General features: G+C 42.5%; 1 pseudogene; it reads right to left on the bottom strand.

The window, feature by feature from the left end:
- Nucleotides 1–11,396: 11,396 nt before the first annotated feature.
- On the bottom strand, nucleotides 11,397–12,046 carry LOC150066291 (large ribosomal subunit protein uL30 pseudogene; annotated as a pseudogene).
- Between the last annotated feature and the right edge of the window lie 3,791 nt (nucleotides 12,047–15,837).

Below are 15,837 nucleotides of genomic sequence, written 5' to 3'. Positions count from 1 at the left end.
ATTGAACTTTTCTTCCACTTCTCTTTTGAATTCGAAGAGTTCCTTGGAAATTTCTTGCTTGTGTTTTTGGGATTCAGCCTTAATTTTGTTAGTCATTTCCAAAATCATCTCCTTGATTTGAGTCATATTTTGTGTCTCTTCAGGTGTCATTTCTTGGGATGGTGATATCTCTCTCGTCCTTTCGCTCTTATTTCCCTTTGGGCTTTGCGTGGGACTTTGATTATTTATGTATGTCGTAATTCGTCTTTGCGCTCTCCTATGCATCGAGACCTATTGTTGTAGTTCGCTCTGTGGTCGGTAGGTGGTGGTCTTTACTTGGATTGGGACCGGTGGTTCTAGGAATCTGTGTATACCTGTGGTTCTCGGCCAAATTGATTCTGCTGCTGAGTAGGTCAGAGTTTGCAATTTTTGCGGGTGTTTGGCCTGTTCCCAGAGGCTGTGTGCTGCTGCACCACTAGCTCTCAGCCCTACCAGTGGCCTCACAGTTGGCCGTGGGATGGGTCCGATCACTGCGGTCTTGGTGCGCTGGGCGGGTGGTTGGTTTTCCTGAGCTGCTTCCAGGGCGGCCCCCAGCCAAGGGTCTGGAGTTTGGGAGTTTCCAGGAGCTCTCAGCTGGACCAGATGGTGTCCTCTCTGTTCCCAGGGGCGGGGCCCAGCCGAGGACATGGGCTCCAAGGGCGGAGCCGCGCCTTTCTGACTCTCAGAACGGGAGCTTGGCTACTGGTCTGCCCTTCAGTTCCCTGCTGTGTTTCCGCTGCTCTGGCCAAGAGTCTGTGACTGTGGGGGGCCCCTTGGTGCTGTCTTGCTGGGGATTCCCAGCTAGATGGTGCCCAGCTCAAGATTTGAGGGGGACAGATGCTGGTTCCTAGACCCCGCACATCCCACCCGCTTTTGCAAGGCAGGGTCTCAGCGCCTGCCCGCCTGTCAATCTGTGGTCAATGGCCTGGGAGAGGAACCTGTTGGGCGGGTGGGGGCTGGGACACCTCCACCTCCCTTGGTGGGGTGCTGGGTCCTAGCGCCCCCCCCCCCCCGCCTGTCAGTCTCCAGTCAGTGGTCTGGGGGAGGGGGCTGTTGAGGGAAGGGACAGGATTCTAAATTCCTTGCCCCCCTGCTCCTGCCAGTCTTTCTTGGGCGGGGTGGAGGGGTCTGAGTTAAGTTCTATAGCTTGCCACCAGCTCTGCTTTCCCGATGGGTTTGGGGACCCGCTGGGCTACCCGCTGGGTTACTCACTCCTCTGTGTTCGGCTGTGAGCTGCTCCACGGTGTTGGAGAATCGTTCACTCCCCTCGGATCTCAGCCGCTGCCTGTGCTCCGCGTCTGGGTTCCGCTGCTTGCTGTTCTGGTCTGCGCTGGTTCCTGCCTCTGGCTTCTGCGACTTGCTGGCCCGGTCTATGCTGGTTTCTGTGGCCGTGGGGGCTGCCCGGCCCGGCGCCCCTGCCACAGCTTTCTATGGCTTGGAGTCGGCAGCAAGGGGTGGGGGAGGGGTCCTCACATTTGGAATTCTTTGAGAAAGTTGGATGTGAGCTTTATCTGGATTTCTTTTCCGGTTTGAGTCCTTCTCCGTTGCTTTTTGAGTTTGTTGTTGTGGATTTCTTTAGGTAGTTGGCTCGTGGGACTCCCTGGTTCTCTCTTTTTGTGGGAGAGAGCTAGGCAGCGTCCCTATTGTCTCGGCGCCATCTTCTATCCCAATCTCTGAGCCCAGCTTTAAGTCACCCCTTATCCTTCTAACATAGTTGTAAGTACATATTTCTCTTTAGTCCTGCCTTGTCTTTTGACTTTCAGAAAGATGTAAGCTCTCGCTCCATGACACTTTTTCATTTTTATCTACTTATTATTATTGCTTACCTATTGACTTGTTTTTGTTTGTTTATATTTTGGGGCTTTTTGATAGTCCTGCTGCATAGCCCAGCATGGTTTCAAATTTGCTATCATCCTGTCTCAGCTTCCTGCTGGCTGAGATTACAGGTATGCACTCCCTCACCCAGATCTTTAATGAACTCTGAAAGAGATCCTGGGGCATCTTGTCCCTTGTGACATCGTCACCATCCTAAGATTTCTCTGGTGCTCTGCACCTACACACGAATCCACAATGCCATTTTTAGAGGCTAAACATCTTTTGTCTGTCAGATTGTTGATTTTTATATAGATTAAACTCCCCAAACTTTCCTGGTCGTTCCTTACCCTTATTCTCACACCATGAGTAGCTCCACTCTACTTTTATTACTCCATTATTCCTGAATAAATACAGGGATTCTGCACTCTTTATGACTTCAAACACCTCTCCCCTCCCTGCATTCTTCCCTTCCTCCCTTCCTTCCCTCTCCGTTATTTGTCTTTGTCCCAGTCCAGGGGTTTAAGTCAGGGCCTGAGCCTGGGCTGTCCCTGAGCTTTTTTACTCAAGTCCAGAGCTCTACTTCTTGAGCCACAGCCCCATGCTTGGATTATTTTTTGGTAGATAATTGGAGATAAAAGTCTCACAGACGTTCCCTACCCAGGCTGGCTTTGAACCATAATATCAGCAAGTTAGGAAGACTGATCAAGGTTAGTTAAGATTACATGGCACCTGGCTTCTTTTTCTTCTGTCTATAAAGCACTTCCTCCTTCATTGTTCAATAAAATCTTGTGTCTCTCTGATGCTTAATTTTTCTTTGCTTTGTGTGCCAGTCCTGGAACTTGAACTCATTATGTGGGTATGCCCTTGAGCTTTTTTTGCTCAAGGCTAGCACTCTACCACTGGGGCCACAGATCTGCTTTTTGCTTTTTGCTGGTTAATTAGAGATAAGAGCCCATCAACTTTCCTTCCTGGGCCAGCGTGGGTCTGGGGGCCTCAGATCTCAGGATCTCAGTAGAGTGGCTAGGATGACAAATGGGAGCCACCACCCAGTTCTTTAAATGAAAAAAAAAATGTACTCATGTCGGATTTACAGTATGATGTGCGGGTATGTGGATATTCTGGAAGGGTTAAACCAAGGTCATGATCATATGCTATCTTTTGTGCTGAAAACATTAAAATCTTCTTTTAGTACTTTTCAAGTGTACAATCTATTATTAACTACAGTCACCATAGTATTCAGTGGTTCTCTTGACCTGACTTGATAGCCCAATTATGGGCTTTTATCTTTTAAATGAATACACAAGTTAATTCCAATGCATAGGCAGGTTTATAAATACTCTAGTGCTCTAGAGGTGTTGTTTTTTTTTAATGGGATCTTTGTTTTCAAGCTGAGTATTGGTGCCTTACAGATATAAGGAGGCTGGTATCTGAGGATCGCAGTTCAAAGCTAACCCAGGCAGGAAAGTCCACGAGACTCTGATCTCCAGGTGGCCATTACAAAGCTGTGGAAGTGCAGCTGTGGCTTAAGAGGTAGATAGCTAGCACTAAGCACAAAAACTGAAAAACAGTAGCTTGGCCCTGAGTTCAAGCCCCAGGACCAGCACATATGCATGTGTACACACGCATGAGCACACACACAGAATTATTTGTGCTTTGTAAAAGAAAACTCTCAAACTTCTGAGATTCTGTTATTTCTATATATCATCAAATTAAATTAGTTAAGGTATCCCCTAAGATTTCAAGTCTCTAATATGTTGCAAAGCTGCAAGCTCTTGATGTCCACATTATTTAACAGAACACAGTGCCTTGTACCACAAGATTTGAATAAAAGGCTTGTTTAATTTAATCAATGAATAATTGATTTTCCCCATAGCATTTAATATGAAAAAAATTAAATGATACAGAGGATCACCACAGAAATGAACAGCTGAACATACTCTACAGTTTTGCTGGCTTTCTTTTCAGCAAGTCATCAATCCAATATTCAAAGCATTGACCATCTGAGCTCCAGTGGCTCACACCTATAATCTTAGCTATTCAGGAAGCTAAGGTCTGAAGATTGCTGGGGCCAGACTGGACAGGAAAGTCCATGAGACTCTGATCTCCAAGTAAACAGGATCAAGGTAGAATTACAAGTGGGACTCAAGGGGGTAGAGTGTCAGCCTAGAATGAAAAGGCCAAGTGAGAGTATGACATCCTGAGTTCAAGTATAAATACACACACAAAATAAAATCCTGAATGATAATGCCTTGACTGGCTAGACGGTATACTTCTTTTTTTTTTTTAAGTTGTTCATGGGGCTTGAACTCAGGGCCTGAGCACTGTCCCTGAGCTCTTCAACTCAAGGCTAGTGCTCTACCACTTTAATCCACAGCACCACTTCTGGGTTTCTGGTGGTTAATTGGAGCAAAAGAGTCTCACAGACTTTTCTGCCCGGGCAGGCTTTGAACCGTGATCCTCAGATCTTAGCCTCCTAAGCAGCAAGAATTACAGGTGTAAGCCACCAGCTCCTGGCTGGAAGGTACATTCTTTTAACAATGTACACCATGACAGTGAGTACAAAAAAAGAGTCTAGAGTGTCCAAATTCGAATGTAGCTGCACTTTCCTTGATTTGTACCAATCTATTTCACACAAGTAATAAAGGCCCAAATATATGAAAAGATTGAAAATTAAAGGCAAAAGTTGAGACACCTCCATGTTTTCTATCCATGCTTTGGATCTTCATCCTTAGGCATTATCGTCAATCTCGACAGCAGCAACTCCCCTGGATGAACTATTTCTGCTTCGTGGATGGTTTAGAAAGATCATTAAACCTTTCTTTGACCTCCTAAATACCTGAAAAAACTCTCAAAATGGATAGAAAAGTATGCCAGCTAGAAAAGACATCGGGGGAAAAAATAACTTGAAAACACAAAATATTCATTTTTCAGTTCAAAAAGAAATGCAAATGACTTTTTAAAAATCTCATGAAAATGAAAACACTATTTTATTGTGGTTTCCCATCTACTTAAATAGATCCAAATACACCAGACACTTGTAGAACTGCCTGAAATGTAAGGATTTGATTACTTTTCACACACAATAAAATTAGATACAGCATCTCTCATAGAGAGAAATTAATCTGTCAGCACAAGGAGACTGCAGGTCTGTTCACTCTGAAGGACGTTAGCTTTTACAGAGAGAAAAACCAGTTTTCAGCATATTATTTTCGAAAGAACATATGTGGTGATTTTCCTCTCAGTAGGAGAGAATCAGTTTCTGCTTATGGTCTCCCAAAATTCAGTTAGCCATGAAAAACAGCAGATGAGTAAAAATTGATTTTGACTCTCTGATGGAAGGTGTATTTTCAGTTTGGATTATAAACTGTGTGTGTGTGTGTGTGTGTGTGTGTGTGTGTGTGTGTGTGTGTGGTATATGTCTACCAGTACTGGGGTTTGAACTCAAGGTCTTCCTTGTCTTTTCTCACCCAAGGCTAGCACTTGAAATACACTTCCACTTCCAGGTTTTGGGTGATTAGAGATAAGAGTTTCATGGACTTTTCTGTCTGGGCTAGCTTAGAACCATGATTTTCAGATCTCAACCTCCTGAATAGCACAGGGGTATAAGCCACCGGTGCCTGGTTAGTTACATATTTTCTATAATTTTATTTTAGAATTGCTTTATCTCCTTAGGCTGACTTTGATCTGGAGATTGACCCAATAATAATACCAATAATAATAATAATAATATTTTGTGGTTGAGGATCTTCTTTCACTATTGTCACCATTTTTTGCTTCACAGGTAACAGAAGGAAGAACTCATCAGCTGTTCAACCAAACAAAACCCACAGACAGCTGCTGGAGCAGTGAAGCCATCCATGTGCGCGGAGACTTAGGCTGGGAAGTTTTATTTTTCCAAAATAGCTCTTATGGGTAATTCACTATTAGTGAGACCTGAGAACTTCCTTCTTCCTTTTCTTTTTTTCCCCTTTGATGTTTTTAAGCCAATAATTTCCCTTGTCTCATTAACAGCTCTCCTGAGTTCCAGTCTTTAAATCACAGGATGTTGGAGAGGATTAAAGATTCAGGTGTGCCACAGTGCTCTGTTCTGTTGCTCCCCTGAGGCCCCTCATGGGAAAGAAAAAAAAATCAAAGGGCCTGGATCTCCTGCCACCATGTTTCTCTTCTCCTGTTTAATAGATTTCTTTGTCTGCACATGCTCTTTGAACAGAGATTCCCACTAAGAAAAGTAAAGTGCCTCAAGCCTGATGCATGTGGCTCACATCCATAATTGTAGCTACTCAGGAGGCTGAGATCTGAGGATGGCAGTTCAAAGTCAGCCCCAGGAAAGGAAAAGTCTGTGAGACTCTTACCTCTAAATGACTACCAGAAATCCAGAAGTGGAGCTCAAGTAGAACGTTTTAGCAAAAAAGCTAAGGGATAGCATCCAGACCCTGAGTTCAAGCCCTACCACCAGTATAATATATATATATACATAATTACATAAATAAATACATATCTAAATAGCAAGTGAAAGATGAATAAAGAGCTCTAGCCTGAGGAAATGACCCCTTTATAGAGCAACTGCTCCAGTGGAATCATGCAAATAAAGGACATTGAGAGACAAAATGGTGGTTCCAAGGATACAAGATTTTGGACATTAAAAAACAGTAATAAAGGCTCAATACATCAGATCATGTATGCAGATTTTAAAATTTCATATCCACTTTTTTTTCAAAAAGAAGACTATCTTTTATAACATTTAACCACTCATTTAAATTGGCTTTATAAGGTTCAGAATTCTAGTCCTATGCACTAGTGGCTCATGCCTATACTCCTAACTATTCAGAAGGCTGATTACTAAGGATCATAGTTCTAAGCCAACCTACACAGGAAAGTCTGTGAGACCTTTATGTCCAATTAACTATCAAAAAGCCAGATGTGGAGCTGTGGCTCATGTAACGGAGTGCCAGCCTTGACAGAAAAAAGCTAAGGGATAGTACATGGGCCCTGAGTTCAAGCCCCAGTACTTTCTCTCTCTCTCTCTCTCTCTCTCTCTCTCTCTCTCTCTCTCTCTCTCTCTCTCTCTCTCTCTCTCTCTCTCTCTCTCTCTCACACACACACACACACACACAGAGCAATACAATCTAAGTATTTTTCTATGTAAGTTTCATTTTTCCTTATCTTTAAACATTTTTCTTTCTTATTTTAGTATCACTAGAACTTAAACTGACAACCCTGTGTTTACTAGGCAAATGTTGTATTGCTCCTCCCAACTGCTTTGCTTTCATTCTATTATTATTCTCTTAGTTTTGGGTTTGTGCCAGTTCCAAGCCAGCCTGGACAGACACATCTCAGAGACTTTTATCTCCAATTAACTAGCAAAAAGTCAGAAGTAGAGCTGTGTCTCCAATGATAAAGCTTCAGTCTTGAGCAAAAGTGGAGTCACCGCCCACCTTCTGAGTTCAACTCCCAGTACTAGCATAGACAAACAACAATAACAACAACAACAAAGAACAAGAAGAAGTGAAACTAAAGAGATTCCAGTCATCTTGCTGAGGAATGGAAGGTGGATTTCCTACATAAATCGAGGCCAAGCACTGGTGGAGCTCCCACCTGCAATCTCACCTACTCAGAAGGCTGAGATCAAAGATGGAGGTTCAAATCCAGTCCAGGCAGAAAAGGCAGGGAGACTTGTATCACCAATTTACCACCAAGAAGCCAGGGTGGAGGTATAGTCCAAAAGGTAAAGCACTAGCTTTTAGTAAAAGAGCAAAGGGAGTGTCTGGGCCCTGAGTACAAATACTTACACACACACACACACACACACACACACACACACACACACACAAATCATTGAATCATGACATTTTGGAGTTGGATGAGAAATGGAAGATCTGACATGGTCTCTTCCACATGCAAGAATGGATTGTAGAGCATTTCCAAGAAGTGGCCATCTGGCCAGGCAGACACGGGTGGCTCTCGCCTGTAATCCTAGCTGTTCAGGAAACTGAGATCTGTAGATCACAGTTCAGAGCCAGCTCAGACAGGACAGTCTATGAGACTCGTATCTACAAGTACCTATCAGGAAACTGGAAGTGATGCTGTGATTCAAGTGATAGAGCACTAGCCTTAAGCAAACAGCTCCCTGTCCCTGAGTTCAAGCCCCATGACAAACCAAAAAAGAAAAAAAAGTGGTCATCCAGCCAGGGATAGGAAAATTATATTTAAGTGAAGTGCCTATTCAAATGTTGGATAACTCCTAATTATTACAGGGATTTTTCTTTTTCTGTACTGTAATCTACTTTCCTGTAATTACCTCTCATTGTTATTAATTCTGCTCCCTGGAGCAAAACAAGTCTTTTCTCCCTTCCACAAGACAGCCTTCAAATAATTGAAGACATTATTATTCTATTTTCTACCAACGAAATCCCCTTCTTCTTTTAACTGGTCTTTTGGCACAATCTTTCTGTTGTCCTCTTGTGTGTATTGCTCAATCTGTCACTGTGTTATAGCAATGGATCTCACAGGTAAAAATAGCCACGCAAGCCATAAGGCTGGTGTAAGATATCCATTATCTCTGAAGGAGCTGTTTCTTATTAGTGCTTCACTGTTGAGAACGGAAAAGAGCCTAGTTCTGGTAGCTCATGCTTATAGTCCTGACAACTCAGAAGGCTAAGATCGGAGGATCGCAGTTCAAAGCCAGTTTGTGCAAGAAAGTCCATGAGCTTCGTATCTGCAATTAACCTCCAAAAGGCTAGAAATAGAGCCATGGAAAAACGCTAGCCTTGAGCATAAAAGCCAAGGGACAGTGACCAGACCCTGAGTTCAAACTCCATTACTGGCATAAGCAAGCAGGGAGGGAGGGAAGGAGGGAATCCAAGGAAAGGAAGGAAGAGGAAAAGACAGAAGGAAGGAAACAGGAAGAGCTGGAAACCACAGTGTTCTATTATATAAGCTCTATCATATAAGTTTTAGTATATAAGCTCTACCATATAAGCTTTATCATATACGCTCTATTATATAAGCTCTATTGTATGAGCTCTATCATATAAGCTCTATTATATAAGCTCTATTATCTGTCCATCACCATAGTAATAGATATTTTTACCTACATTTTTACATAAACTATATTAATCCACGTGCATAGCGCTGGGTCATCCATGGAACATGTGGTAACCATGGATACACACCCTAAAGATGCTCTGCTGGGGGCAGCAGAGTTAATTGACAGCCCCAGTTTTCACTCATCTGGATGCAAGAATCCACTGGTATTCATGCAAGGTTACTCCTCTCAGTAAATGGCAGTACCCAGCATGGAGGGTGGAGGGTCCGAGTGTGAGCCGATCTTCAAGGTCTCCCTGTCTTCTAGATCAAGCCTGTGGTCAGAGACTGGAACAACATAGTCCTTCCTTCTCCTTTCCATTCGTGCCTTTAGTGATAAGTCATAATGGGAAGTCCCTCTGCATCCACTTCTGCACCTTGCACCTTCTCTTTTAATATTAACATATTAATATTCCCACCCAAAAAAATCCTTCTACAAACCAATATTATTATCCAGGTAGCACCAGGATGGTTCTAAGAAACCAGAGTCAAAGCCAGGCCCTGGTGGCCCACGCCTGTCATCTCAGACAACGAAGAACCTGAGATCTGAGGTTTGATCTCAGTGTGAAGCCAGCCCAGGCAGGAAGAGGCTGTGAGGCTTGTGTCTTCCGTTGAGAGTTCAGCCTGAGCAGGGAAAAGGTGTGCTACCACGCCACTGCACTCTCACATAAAGAAGGATACACAGGCAGACCTTTATGCCCAATTATGGCTGAATGCCAACACATAAACCAAATGAATGAGTGGATGAACATTACCCACCATCCCGTAGAAAACTCCTCATTCCTGTACAAAATAAAGTTTTCCGAGATCCTATTTGAAAGCAGAAAAACAGCCTGGTAAGGCAGTCAGGGCAGGAGCCCCTCCCATAGCAGCTCATCCTTCTTCACCCTGACCCCAAGCAGAGCCATGCAGGCCTCTGGACGTCCCCTCATGGAGCATGTGAACAGATAGCTGATTGGACCTTAGAAGTGACAGCCGAAATGAGCATCCAATCAGAGGGGCTAAAACATCCATGGAGCTCTCGCGAAGGCTGTGTGGAGCCTTTTGATTGGCTCTGGGGACTGCCATGGCCTGCAGGCTATCCAGTGACCTTGAGAGTCATGTAGCTCTCACCCAAGCAGTGCCTGCACGCGTGGGACTCTCCTGTCTAGCAGGGTATCTGTTTATTTTTTCCAAAAACATCTTTGTCATTTTACATCTCCCTGCGTGCCTCCACGGACCCATTCTTCAAGGCCATAAAGAAAAAGTGCCTGATCCAGGTTTTGCGGGTGTTCAGCATCTGTACTGTGAATGTCTCATCCCTTTATAGGTTTAAGTCGCACTTAGTTTACAATGCATTTCATACAGATTTTTACAAGCCCTACACTACTGCATGGTGGAGATGGAGAAAAGAGTCAAGTGCCTGTTTTACACCCTGGGCAAAAAGTACTCCAGGGTGATAGGGGCTCAATTCAGATTTAAGGATCCATCTTTATTTCTCACCTTGGCATCTTCAGGGTGATAATCGATTTGCCAATTAGCATGAATCAGTCATACTTCCCACTGGACTGTGGAGTCAGTTTCCATCGACTGCCCTTGAAATTCACGTGCATTTAAAGGTTTTCAATGAGTTCTGACTGGTAGTAAAACACCTCCTTGAGCTGCTTTCATTCCCACTCTACTTTGTAAATTTTGTTGGTCTTGGTTTTGTTTTTGTACCAGTGTTGGGCCTTGAACACAGGCCTGTGCACTGCCCTTTAGCTTTTTCTGTCAATGTTAGTGCTCTGTCACTTGAGCCACAACTTTACTTCTAGCTGACTCACAGGCGATAAATTGAATTGCAGAGACTTTTCTGCCAGGGTTGGTTTTGAACCTTCATCCTTAGATCTCAGCCTCTTGAATAGCTAAGGCTACGGTTGTGAGCCACTAGTACCTGACTGAATTGGTAAGTTTGGTTAGTGAAGAGTTTGTTGTTAAGGAAACATTCTTTACTATCTTCTTCATGTAGGACAGAGACACATAGCAAAGTCAACTGTCCCTTGAGAAACATAAATGTTACTTGATGACACATGTATGGTAGACCAAGAGCTCCTCGGCTCCCATTTCTGCTCTCAAGATGGCAGTTTAGAACACTAATATGGGCATTCCTCGGTGACAGCAAGCCGTTTTGTGTGTGAGTGCATACTTGAGACAGAGTGAGGAGAAGGGCAAGATGAGGTTTACCAGACACTTGCAAATAACAGAAAGGAGCCCTTGACACAACTTTGGGAGCAATCTACATGGAGCCAAGCAGCTCTTTCTGAGTGTTTCTAAATGGAATGAAAGAACCATGCAAGCACATGTAGAAATGCATAAAATCAAGTGAGGTTGTGTCAAATTCTGAAGGACATGGGCCAGATTCACCTGTCTGAATTCCATTCTTTCAATAGTTAAAGACTAGTGGGGTTCTGGTGTTTATCTACCAGTAAATTTAATCTTTTTTTTGCCAGCATCACTGTTTTTTAACAGACCCAATTACAAAAATAGCATGGCATCCTTCTAATAAGCCTGTTGATCTAAGCCTCCTGCTGCCAGCATCAGCATGTTCTACAAAGTGGGTGGTCTTTTCTTCATGCCACCTCGTGGAGAAGATAACTTGAAGGGCCACAGGAAGTTATTTGCTTCCTTGAAGCATTTTCTAACAGTATAGACCTCATGAATCAGATCCTCCATGCAGATGAAGCCATATTTACAAAGAGATCGAGCAGTGAAAGTGTTATCTGTTAAGGCAGTTTGCTTCTTATTGATTTTGCCATAACCATGCTTGTAGATGAGCTCATTGACCGACTTCAGGTTTGGGTACCCCCATGCAATATATGGTTCCACAATCCGAAGCATATTAATCGAAGTCTCATTGAGCTTCACAAAGGTGCCATTGAAGATCTGGCGAATGCGAAGAAGCTGCAACACCTTATGGACTTCTGGACTCACGCCACTGATACCTCGGATTCTGATGACAAAAGCCAATTAGGCTCTGCAGGTTCATAGATGTTGCCCGCTTTCCTGGCCATTCTAGCCATTCAGATCTCAGTTCTGTACATTTGTGACAGTGCTTAGCTTTCTCATAGATGAGCTTCCTCCCTGCCTTGCGAAGCATCTTTTGGGCACATTTCTTTCTCAGGCACTTTATTTTCAGCTCAGTGAAATTTCTTCGCTTTTTCTTAAGGGTTTCTGGCACAGCAGGAATCTTCTTTTTTTTTTTCTCTCTCTTCCGTACCCTCCATGGTTCCAGCTGGAAAAGAGGTAAATTTAATGTTTTAGTTCTCAATGATAGGTTCGAAAGCTCATGGGAGTTTGGCCTAGTGGTAGAGTGCTTGCCTAGCATCCACGAAGATCTGGGTTCAATTCCTCCATACCACATACATAGAAAAAAACTGGAATTGGTGCTGTTCTTTCAAATGACAGAACTATAGCCTTAAGAAAGTCTAAAGACAGTGCTTAGGCCCTGAGTTCAAGCCTCACGACTGGCAAAAAAAAATCTTATGGTAGCAGGGCACCTGGTGGCTCACACCTGTAATCCTAGCTACTCAGCAGGCTGAGGTTCACAGTTTAAACCCAGCCTGGACAGGAAAGTCAGTGAGACTTATCTCCAATTAACCACTATAAAGCCAAAAGCAGAGCTGTGGCACAAATGGTAGAGTACCAGCTTTGACTAAAAAGGCTAAGAGATAGCACTCAAACCTTCAGTTCAAGTTCTAGTACTGTTATACACACACACACACACACACACACACACACACACACACACACACACGTGAGCTTATGGTATGTTAATAATAGCTGCTATTCCCATGTCCCTGTGAGTATGCTATATTTCTAGGGTTGTCTGTGTAGTATTTTGGCAAATAGTATTTTGTTTCTTGCCTCAAGGCCACAGGAGATGATGAGACTACCCAAGGAAATCTACTTGGCTCCATACAGAACCTTACCTGAATAAAACAGGGCGAGCTGGGGTGCTGGAAGGCTGGAAATGATCACTGTTGCTGCAGTTACAGAAATAAGTGTAAGAAGCACACAGACACACAGAAAAAGTATTTTGTATCATTTTTCACCTTCTATGTTTAGAATATTTTGTAAAAAAAGTGGAAAGTAAAAGCAAGTTGAAAAGTAAATATCAATGGAAGCCATATCATATTTCACTGGAAAAAATATGTAGAAATAAATATACACTCATTGTGACAGATGTACAGATTTCACTTGGAATACCATCTTTTGGGAAATGTAACAGCTTCATTTGTACTCCAATTCTCTACTTTTTGAAGTTTAGCTTGATTGTTAAAAAAATTCTCTGATTTTTTTTTAATCCATGAGCCACTCTCACCTATTAAGTCCAATACACAAACATATGCACACACATGGACACACGTGAACACACGCATGGACAAGTGCACATCTCACCTCCATAACCCATATATATATATATACACGCATACACATATGCAGTGTACATGTGTAAATATCCACATACATGCACATGTGATCAGTCAAGCCAGGTTTAACATTTAGCCCAATCTCAGGCTTCAATAACCTGGCTAGCACAGTTACTCTGGCATGATTGGGTTATGTGATCTCAAGGCATATCAAAGATGTCTTCCTCTGGTGCTATTATTAGTGATATAGTTCCATCTTGCTCTGTAGTCCAGACTGCCCTGGAACATGCTTATACTAGGTCAGACTGAGTGCTGGGATTGCAGGCATGCGTTACTATGCCCTGCTCTCTCCCTGTGATTGAGGGTATCTAGGGTGAGCCAGGACTCAGAAGCCCTAAAAAGCCGGTTCTCTGTCTTCCACCTTCTTTTCTCTCCTTGTTACCTGTATTTTGCTTGTGTGTTTTTGTTTGTTCATTCGTATCTTCCTATGTAGTCTAGGCAGCTCTCAGAAATATATATTTTCATAGCTCACAGTGAGTGCTGGATTATAGGTATGCATGACCACGCCCCATTCTCTCGTGGTGGTCTTGAAGCATCCAGCTGCCTCATATGCCGTACCAGCTTGACCAAGACATAAGTGCTGTTGCCTCTATGGCAGTCCTCTGCTTCCCATTACCATTACCATGGGACCCCGACATACCTACTAGCTTTTCATTCAGTGTAGACTTGCTAGAAACTCACTGAGACTCACACTCTGCCTGGGCCAATCAGAAGTTGTGTTACACAGACAAGAAGCAATTATCTGCTAAACAGTGATTTTTCCACCAGAATCCTACACTTCCACTTAGGGAAAAACACCCTGCCCTGGGCATCTCCCCGTGTCTTCCTGCCCCTAACTCTCTACGCTTAGCTCTGAAGAGGTGACAGGTATAATGGAAAGAAAAGCATAAATGCAGTTATTACCAGTAAAAATATAGTCTCCTGTGTGGTCCTGAGACCTGGATATCCAGAGCACATAACAATAGGCGGGGTAAAGAAGTAATTATACAAATTAATTATGATTTTATTTAATCAATAATGAATAATCAATACTTTTGGAATTAACTTTTAATTTTATAATTAATTTATAACTCATCATCTTAATTTTACAATTAAAATTGCAGAGTAAGGAAACTATAATAAAATATAAAAATCATTTTATTAGCTCATGTTTATAATCTCAGCTATTCAAGAGGCTGAGATCTGCAGGTCATGGTCTGAAGCCAACCCAGCAGGAAAGCTCAAGAAAAAAAAAAGGCAGAAGTGGAGATGTGGCTCAAGTGATAGAGCACTAGCCTTGAGCAACAAAGTGAAGAACAACTACTAAGGCCTTGAGTTCAAGCTCCAGCATTGGCATAAAAAGGAAAGAACAGGGTAAGAATGAGGAATGTGGGGTTCATTCCTTGGACTTAATATGACATCACCACCACCATCCTTGCAAATACTGAAAGTGAATTAACACTACGAAGGGTAGCTGATTCCAAGCTGAGTGCTAAGAAGACAATGCAAGCAATTCCTAATGCCTTTTTCTTTTTTCTTTCTTTTTTTCCTTTTTAAATTAGAGATTCATTTGCTTTTCACAGACAGGAAAACATCTGCTGCATGGGAAAGATAAAAACGTTAATAGATGACAGAGAAAGAAGGATTTCTTATTTCGCTTCTGTCTTTTCCCCCTAGCATAGATTAGAATAGAATCGAGTGAATAGAATTGAAGGAAGAGAACAAATCCTGTAAAAAAAAATGAAATCCAAGTTAGCTAATGAATCAAGAGAACTGCTTTCAATGAATTGAAATATCTGGTTCCAACAGATAAGAAATATTCAATGTTACAAGTTGAGAAATGATAAAGAATGGAGGGGGAACTTTAAAACTGTAAAGAGACAGACTTAATGTAAAGCCAAAAATTTAATGCCTGGTATAGTTTTAAAGAAAAAAAACCCAGGTCATCATAGGATGAATCAGAGAATTAATGATTTAGTATCTCAGTTTGAGTTCTATAAGAAAAGTTAGTATTTTATCTTCTTCCTGGAAGTAATAAAAAATAAAGATGTTAGAAAATGTATGTGTGGGCTGGGAATGTGGTAGAGTGCTTGCCTAGTATGCATGAAGCCCTGGATTTGATTCCTCAGTACCACACACACAAAAAAAGCCCAAAGTGGCATTGTGACTTAAAAGCTCAGAGACAGTGTCTGAGCCCTGAACTCAAGCCCCAGGACTGGTTTTATATATATACATATATATGTATATGTATATTCATGCAAATAGATGCAGATTTACATACATATATGTATATATTCACAAGCACACATGCACATATAAATACACATATAATTATATCATACAAATATGCATATACATACATATGGTGATGCGATGTTCTGTTGACAGTCTCGGTGGAGAGTGCAGAGCCTCTGTGGGAGGGGGCCTCTGCTCTGCCTAGTAGGGCTCTTTTTCTGCTCTCAATAGAGTCCCAGAAAAGTTTATTTTGTTCACA

The sequence above is a fragment of the Megascapheus bottae genome, chromosome 2 (genome assembly GCF_031878675.1).
Source record: "Megascapheus bottae isolate mThoBot1 chromosome 2, mThoBot2.hap1, whole genome shotgun sequence".
Classification (NCBI taxonomy): Eukaryota; Metazoa; Chordata; class Mammalia; order Rodentia; family Geomyidae; genus Megascapheus; species Megascapheus bottae.
Note: the sequence above shows the minus strand (reverse complement) of the source record. Positions and strands in the feature narration are given on the sequence as shown.